The sequence below is a fragment of the Microtus pennsylvanicus genome, chromosome 8, assembly GCF_037038515.1.
Source record: "Microtus pennsylvanicus isolate mMicPen1 chromosome 8, mMicPen1.hap1, whole genome shotgun sequence".
Taxonomy (NCBI): Eukaryota; Metazoa; Chordata; class Mammalia; order Rodentia; family Cricetidae; genus Microtus; species Microtus pennsylvanicus.
In genome coordinates, this window is record NC_134586.1 from 105187459 (window position 1) to 105196720 (window position 9262).

Sequence of the window (9262 nt, forward strand, 5' to 3'; positions counted from 1 at the left end):
ATTTAGAATTGAAGGATGGAGAGAATTGCTGTGAACACCTGCCTTCTAGACATAACATGGCCATTACCTTCCTGAGCTCACTGAAGCTGTGGCCACCTGACCATCAACACCCTACCATGGGTGGCGCAGGGTACACGAGGTCCCACTCCTAGCTTTGGGGCAGTTGACAGTTGATGGTTTCCAAGAGGTGACTATCATTCTTCTTCAGGGGTGTAGTCACTGACAAGTTGCCCATGATGCATGCCTGCAAACAACTCTAATTTTAAACTCAGTAGGAAAGAAGAAGGATGTACAAGAAAATAGAAGAAAGTATGGAAGGAGCAAGAGAAGGAGGTGGCAGGAGGGAGAGAGGAAGAGCAATAGCAAAGACAGGAGTAAAGTGGCCACCAGGTGGCGCACACCTTTAATCCAGCACTTTGGAGGCAGGGGAATATCTTTGAGTTCAAGACCTGCCTGATCTACATAGGGAGTTCCAGGACAGCCAGGACTACATGGAGACCCTCTGTCTTCCTCCCTGCCTCTCTCTCTCTTCTCAATGTGTGTGTGTGTGTGTGTGTGTGTGTGTGTGTGTGTGTGTGTGTGTGAGAGAGAGAGAGAGAGAGAGAGAGAGAGAGAGAGAGAGAGAGAGAGAGAGAGAGAGAGGTGAGTTTTGTGTGTATATATTTGATACATATGTGTGTGTTTGTTTTATATGTGTGAGTTTTTCACTTTTTTTTAGTTATGTATATGAAAGTACACGACGGCTTCAATTTCAGATCCACCGGCTTCTCTCTCCTGGGTGTTGTTGTTGCAGGTTTGATGCTACCAAGCATGACAGGAAGGCATGGGCTTGGGAAGGGTTCCAGAGAGGGAAACCAAGAGGAGGATGAGAGAGGGAACTGGAGATGAATGTAATCAAAATACACTATAAACACGTACCGAATTGTCAAAGAGTAAATAGAAAATTATTTTTAATAAAACCCTATGCTTGAGCTTGAGAAGAACTCTCATCAGCCTAGAACGCCAAAGGTGAACAAAGGCAGAGGGGGTTTGGATCAAATACACCAACCCAGCCTCTCCCCAAGACACCAACAGGATCTGTGATTTCCTCTAGACTCCCTGCTGGCACTCAATGAGATTGTTTATTCTGGGATCCACAGAGGTAGGCGGGTGGGTGAAGAGTTTCCAGAACAGGTGTGGGGTCACTTCGTGCCCGTGCTTAGCGGCTCCACCCGCAGCCACAGCCCGCCCTCCGTGCGCAAGATCAGGTCCTGTTGCCTGCGCCGCTCCTTGTCGTCGGGCAGGATGCGGAAGCGCAGCAGTGTCAGCTCCAGCGCCACCTTCATCTCGCTCATGGCGAAAGTCTGTCCTATGCAGTTCCTGCAGGAGGGCGGGATGGGAACTCTTGACTGCACCGGGAACAAGACAGGCGTCCTCGAACCCAACCTCACCGGGCCACCGCCGCGCCTGGTCAGCATGAAGGGCAGGAGGGACGGTGACACGCCTGGGACACCGCTTGTGCATCCGCATCCCAGGAGCCTGGCTCAGCCGCGGTGCCCAATTCAGACCAGGGCAGGGCTCTGAGTATAGAGTGGCCACCCTTCACCTTCCAACCCCAAGCTCTGGTGACCGTTGGCATACCTTGTGCAAAGGACGGGAAGGGGACCCAAAACCCGACCATCCCAACCCCTTCCCCTTCCCCCAGTCATGCTCAGATGTTTCCCCTTCACCCTAAGCCCTCTAGCCTCACCTGGGCCTGGCAGAAAAGGGAATAAAAGCCAGAGGTGACCTCTTTGAGGGTTTTCTGGGTCAAAGCGGAAGGGGTCATAGACCTGCGGGTCAAGCAAAACTAATCTGATGGGTCGTGTCTGTCCAGCTCAGAAAAGACGGAAGTGAAGACAGGAGAACCATCCAACCTTCCCAAGTCCTAGAGATGAAGGGAGGAGCCTCACCTCCGGGTCTGGCCAGACTGAAGGATTGTGATGAACTCCGAAAATGCTGATGACGCATGCTCTGCCTTTGGGTAGAAGAGAGTCAGTACCAGGTCTGTGCTACGTCTAGGAACCCATCAACCCAGGGGCCTCTTCCCAATTTGTGTGGGCACCTTTGGGGATGACTCTACCATCCGGCAACACAATGTCCTGGATGCAGCCGCGGACTAGGTCTGTACCCGGAGGATGCAGCCGCAGACTCTCCTTGATGCACAAGGTCAGGAAGGGCAGCTGGGCCAGGTCGTCCCTGAGAAAACCACCACACAATTAACCGTGAGCAAAACAGAGTCCCACTCAGCCTCGCTACCATCCAGGGATACTAACCACCTTCACCTTCTTCAGTCAGACGTACCAAAGATGTCTATTTGTTATTTTGATTGTTTGTTAACCAACGTCTCAAGCAATGAAGAATGACCTTGAACTCCTGATCCTCCTGCCTCTGCCTTCCAAATTCTGAGATTACAAAGGTCCGCTACCAAGAATGGCTCTGGAATGAAGAATAAGCCTTAAAACTGAAAATCACAAAAATACCAGAAGAAAGCTTGACCTTGTATTAGAAATGTTTGCAAGGAAACATACCCTTCAAAAGGTATCCTCTCAAATGCTTCCATACATTTGAAATGAAAATGCTTTTTTTTAAAATTTATTTATTTATTAAAGATTTCTGTCTCTTCCCCGCCACCGCCTCCCATTTCCCTCCCCCTCCCCCAATTAAGTCCCCCCCTCCTCAGCCCGAAAAGCAATCAGGGTTCCCTGTCCTGTGGGAGGTCCAAGGAACCCCCACCTCCATCCAGGTCTAGTAAGTTGAGCATCCAAACTGCCTAGGCTCCCACAAAGCCAGTGCGTGCAGTAGGAGAAACCCATTGCCATTGTTCTTGAGTTGAAAATTTTATTCACTGACCTTGGTGAGGTCGCACTTAGCCTCAGAAAGTATAGGCAGGAAGAGTTAGAGGCTAGCCTGGGCCACAGGAAATGCTGCATAAAAAAAAACTATATCGTGAAATAACAAAAGCAGAAATAAGTATTCCTGGGCTGGTGAGACAGCTGAGATGGTAGAAGAACCTGCCGCCAAGCCTGATTACATAAGGTCAATCCCCAGGACACAGATGAGAGCAAAAGAGAGCCAACTGTAGCCTAGTTACCTGCCACATGTGCGTGCAGACACACACACAAATAGATAAGTACATGAATAGATGAATGAATATAATTTAATTTTTTTAGTAGAAGAAAAGTATCCTTTAAGGTGCTGAGTGAGAGTGGCCCCATAGGCTTGTGTGCTTAGTACCCGTTTGGTGAACAGTTTGGGGAAGCATTAGGAGATACAGGCTTGGTGAAGAAGATGTGTCGCTGAAGGTGGACTCTGAGGTTTCAAAAGCCCATGTCAGGCCCAGTCTGTCTCTTTCTCTCTCTCCCTCCCTCTCTTTCTTCCTCTGCCTGCCACCTGTAAGCTCTCCGCTGCTTCTCCAGCGCCATCCTCTGAAGCTGTAAGCAAGCCCAATGAAATACTTTCTTCTATATGTTTCCTCGGTCACAGTGTCTCTTCCCGTGCTGTGAGCTGCCTGGAATACACATATGCACTCCATACTCAAGGGTGATCTATTACTAGAAATGTGCCAGGTTTTCCAAATGATCAACATTTTCAACATCATCCAATCAAACTCTTGAGAGTTGTTTCCTTTTCAGGATTTATTTGTTGATATTTTCATCAACGTGTATTTTGATTATATTCACCCTCCACTCCCCTCTTTTGTCCTCGTCCCCTTCTCAATGAAACCTCCCCAGTTCCATGTTTTGTCTTCCTTCCTTCCTTCCTTCCTTCCTTCCTTCCTCTACTATTTATTTATTTATTGTTAGAACATGGCAATACTTTTTTTCCAGCAGTGGGCATCACAGAACTTAAACACTAGTGAAGTACCCACAGCTAAGCTGTGTCCCCACCTGGAAACCTTATTCTAATTAAAAGAGTTAAAGTTTACAAAGACAAGTCAATCTAAATATAAAAAGGGAGCCATGAATGGTGGCTCGTACCTTGAATCCCAACTCTCTGGAATCAGAGGCAGGGGGATTTCTAAGTCGGAGGCCACCCTGATCGACATAGTAAGTTGCAGGACAGCTAGAGCTATATAGTGTGACCATCTCAAAAAAAATTTTTTAAAAGGAGCCCACCTACCATTTACTAAAACCTATTACAAAACCATAGTAGCAAAAATGAGAATAACTTTAAAAAACGATGTTACTCCACAAGAACATGAAAAGAGATGTGTGGGATCCAGAATGAGGTGGGCACATGGATACCTGGAAATAAGGTGTTGACCGAAGACTGCACACATGTCTGAGAAGTGGATAGGTAGAGTAGGAGAGTTCAAGAAGAACTAGCAATAAGCAAACAAAAAGTGTTCCATCAACCAGGTGTGGAATTGCAGCTGTGAGGAGGTGGAGGCCGGAGGATTAGAACAGTCAAGGATAGCCTCAGCCACACAGCAAGTTGGAAGCCACCGAGAACTTCATGAGAAACGGTCTCAGAAAAGGGGGAAAAAATGTCTCCTCCAAACAGGGCAGATTCTCCCCCCACATAAAACATTAAACTTTTAAAGTGAATTAGCGTATCGGTCACTTCAAAGATTTGTCATTTCCTTGTGGTAGGAATATTCAAAATCCTTTCCTCTGGTTATTTTGAGTTGTGCAACACATTCTTTTCAACTGGTAATGCCGGTGTGCACAGTAGAGAAAAGAAATGCAAGTCTGCTAGCTTTCTAAGCCTCCACTGGGCGAACCCCTTCCCAGACAGGAGGAAGGGAAGCGATATTTTTATGACCTAGCAGGAAGGATGTTTAAACATCTAGAGTAGAAAATGCAGGAACAAATAAAGAAGAAACCAACCTGAATGAGAAAATAATTTCTGTATATTAAGAGACTACGGACAAAATAAAATTCAGATGGGAGATTCAGTGATATCTACAATCACTGATATGTGTGTGTGTATAGACACATACATGTATATACACATAAACACATATACACATACATATATATGCATGTATATATATATAAAGAAATTGCTGCAAATAAACAAACAAATGACGTGTGACCCAAAGGATATATTCTAGGATTTCTATATGCTCAGACTCAAGATGTTAAAGAGAGAGATAGCATGAAAATAGAACAGAGGCAAGGGGTGGGAGGAGAAAGTGTAAAACAGATCATACAGAAGATACTAGAGATGGGGATGAGAATCAAGAAGAAGAAATTAGGTTTGAAACGCCATAATGAACCCTAACACACTGTATGCAAACTAATTAATGAATTAGATGGAGAGGTATTCAAACTGGGAGTGTAATCCCTGAATGTAGAGGCATTAAGATACTGACTTCCAGGCCACCCTGTAGCACCCAGTATGGTGGCTCACACCTATAATAACAGCAACAGAGACCACACGGGCCTGTGCTCACCATTCAATCTCCTCAGGATCACAGCCCCTCAGCAGCTCCTGCACCTCCTGCCGGCAGCGCTCTTGGTATTCCGGATGCCTCGCCAGGTTGTATAGGGTCCAGGAGAGAGCACTGGCTGTGGTGTCGTGGCCTGAGGGGCACACAGGCAAACCTAGATCTCTGACCATCTCGGCACCACAGAGTGGGCAGTGCTCAGGTATTAACACCCCCGGGGGGATAGAAAGTGGTGGATGAGTAGACATAGAAACTGGATAAAAGGAGTCAGGACAGGAGTATCTACACTTGGTGCAGATTCACAAGAAATCAAGGGTATAATGGAGCCTCCTCCATGAGGCCCTTGGATTGACTGATCGCTGCCTCCTCTGTATTTGTACAGGACCCTCACCTCCAAACATGAAAGTGTCTGCCTCTGCCCGGATGTCCTCATCAGACAGCTCCTTTCCGTGTTCATCCTGAATACAAAATGTGGCCCTCAATGCTTGCCACGTCTCAGGGCTGCTGAGCCTGATCTGACACAGCTCTCATAGCCCCACCTTGTCTCCCCCAGAGCCTGCCCCACACATCCCTCCTTCATTTCCTGCTGTTGTTTGCTCCTTCCACACAGTGTTCAACAGAATCACTCCTGTGGAATTTCTTTCTAACCTGCTCTTTGTTTTACACGTACCATCGAAGGCTCTTCAGTATCCTTTTGACCGAATGCAATGTTTTCTATCTAACAAAGAACATTAACATTACTGTAACCCACATAAATCCACCTTGGCCAGCAAGAGCACATCAATGAAATCCAAAGTCTTAGATTTAGTCCTGGATTTCAGGAACTCGTCAACACTTTGGCTGGAGAGAGTGCGGCGTCTCTCCCTGACGACAGCATCTGTGAAGTTGTGCACCAGGTCACAGGCCTCGAGGAAGCGCTGCCCATCAGCAGTGCGGTAGTACAGGAAGTCCACATACAGGAAGAGCTGCTGGGACCTTTTTACCATGAAGGAACTGAGCTCCAAAATGGCAGCAATGTATTCACTGGGAGACCTGCAGTTAAGGCCAGAGAGGAAGCAACTTAGCACACACAAAAACCCCAGAGAAGCTCCAGCCAGAGTCCCAGGTCCAGGATCCACCCTGAAAAGGACATCCACAAAGCCCAAATTCTGTTTCCTGTTCCCCACGAGTAGCTCCCTGATCCAGGTTTCCAGAGCATAAATGGACATCATTTCCTCTTATCATTCACCCAGCATCTGCTCCTGCTCTTCTCCCTTGGTTTCTTGTGACTCTGCCCAGGCTCAGACCCTCCTCTCCTGGTTCCTTGCATCCTATATATCCATGAAGCTCCTTTGCTGATTAAATTGTCCAAGCTCGCTGTAACTAGGACTCCCCTCTGTAAGACACTTTCTCTTACGACCTGGGAAACTCAGGATGGAGTTCACACCCTTCTGGCTATGTAATGCCTTTAAGATCTGGCCCCTAGCTGGAAATGGTGACTCTTGGCTGTGATCCCAACATTTAGGATGTGGATACAGGAGGATCGGAAGTGCAAGTTCAATGTCATCTACATAGTGAGCTCCAGGCCAGACTAACTACAGATTGAGATGCTGTCAAGAAAGAAAAGGGTGAAGGAAGGAAGCAAGGTAAAGGAGAAAGGAAAGGAAGAAGGGCAAGGAAGACGAGGCTAAGAAAGAAAAGGTATGTGCACTTTAGAACTATCCGTGATGGTTACCTCAGTAATCTATGTAAGATTGAGAGGCATCTTTGAGATCAGTAAAAACACACATCTGCATGGGGTAGGGAGTTTCTAGATTGTTGTAGTAAGAGCTGCGGGCCGCTTCCTGCCGCCCAGCTCCCGCACAGCTAGCTTTACCGGAAATAATTACACAGAAACTGTATTCTTTTGAACACTGCCTGGCCCATTAATTCCAGCCTCTTATTGGCTAACTCTCACATCTCAATTAACCCATTTTTAATAATCTATGTAGCCCCATGAGGTGTGGCTTACCAGGAAAGATCTTAACCTGCGTCTGTGTCAGGTGGGAGAATCATGGCAACTGCCTGACTGGGCTTTCTTTCTCCCAGCATTCTGTTCTGTCTACTCCACCCACCTAAGGGCTGGCCTATCAAAGGCCAAGCAGTTTCTTTATTAATTAACCAATGAAAGCAACAGATAGATGACACTCCCACATCACTAGACAAGAGGTAAAATCCTCTCCATGTGGTCAGCCTCAAATCACTGTTTGAGAAGCAAAGATTAGGAAGCTCAGCCATCGTGGTGGGAGCTGCTTTGCCCTGTCATTCCCCACCATGATGGACTGATACCAGTGGACAAACTATGTCTTTCCTTCTTAATGTGTTTTGCTTAACCAGGTGTTGGTGGTGCATGCCTTTAGTCCCAGCACTCAGGACTCATCTCCAAATTCCAATTCATCTTTTGTTTACACCCTCCCCACTTTCTCCACTCTTCCCATTAGCAGTAAACTCACAGCTAGTTTCACTCCACCCAGCTCTCTCTTTTACTTGTCCCTGAACCAGAGCACAGCCTACTAACACCAGCTCCGAGTAGGCATCTCCCCAGCTTCACAGCAAAGAATCTTAAAGGTTTACAAATCTTGATTCCCTATTCAGGAGAGATGTGATCATGGAAGTCATGTAAGGAGGGCACTGATGGGCAGCTCAAGAGCTGGACCCTTGGGTAAGAAGGCAGCTTGTGGGGGCGGGGGTGAGAGAAGAATGGCAGCGAGACTGTGTGATGTTGGGAGAAGATGGAGCCAGCAGTAGACACAAAAAGATGACAGAGATCTAAGGGATACAAGCGAGGGTGTCATTCTGAAGCCTGTGACAATGATATTCCTGGAAAGAAGGGGACCTTCCCTGTAAAGTAGAAGGCTGTGGAGAGATGGATGAGGTAGGGTCTGGATCTGGCGATCACAACAACAGGGGGCCAGTGCAGCATGGAGCAAGGGGCACTGGGGATAGAGGGTGTTGAGTTGCAGCCCCTTCCAGAGGCTTAGGTCTGTGTGAGAGGCCAGAGTGGTCCCTAATAAAAAAGAAAACAGTCCTTTTGTTCTGGGACTCGGTGGAAGAGCAGCACACACAAGACTGGTTGTTACATTCTGGCACGACAAATTTTAAAACCCCTCAGCTTTGACCCAAAATAGACGTTAGAGTCAGCTTATAAACCTTGAGAGCTGAAGACAATACAAGAAAGAACAAAGTCCAAGCTGCTGGAGGAATGAGACTGCAAGTATCTCTTTTCTGCCCCACAGAGCTCCTGTAGGTGGAAGTCGGGAAAACAGTTCATTTCAATAGGGCAAGTAACAGCCCAGAGAGGTACAGACACTGGGCCTGCGATCAACAGCCATGGGTCAAGAAAAAGCCAGACTTCGGACATGCTACAGTGACACCTCAAATCCAACAGCAGAAAGTGAACGGACCAGGGATGTCCCTGCTCTGAGCAGCCCACTCTGGGAGCTCCCGAGTAGGGCAGACATGCACAGATCAGGGCGAGAGACCTCAGACCGCGAGTTCCAGTGGGGAATGTGATGCCAAGCAGGTTTAGATTGGGAAAGAAAAGAAAGGAAGACTCCAGAGCATAGGGGTGTGAGGTGCTAGAGGTGGATTTGCTGGGACAGGGAGGAGAGAGGGGCTCCCTCACGGTTCTGCTGTCCTACGCCCCTGCCTTTTCCTACCCCCGATCCCTGATCCCCATTCGTCAAGTCTGTTTATTATCAGATATCCACCCAACCCGACCCATCCTCCTGCCACTCCCACCGTGCCCAGGTGTCCCAAAAACCAGTTCCTCTTAGGGGCCTGAGGGAAGCATCTGAGGCGGGCGCCCAGGCCAGAATTTTAGCCACGAGC

At 47.7% G+C, this 9262-nt stretch overlaps 1 pseudogene; it reads right to left on the bottom strand.

The window, feature by feature from the left end:
• Positions 1–1181: 1181 nt before the first annotated feature.
• LOC142855384 (cytochrome P450 4F5-like) lies at positions 1182–6621 on the bottom strand (annotated as a pseudogene).
• Positions 6622–9262: the final 2641 nt, after the last annotated feature.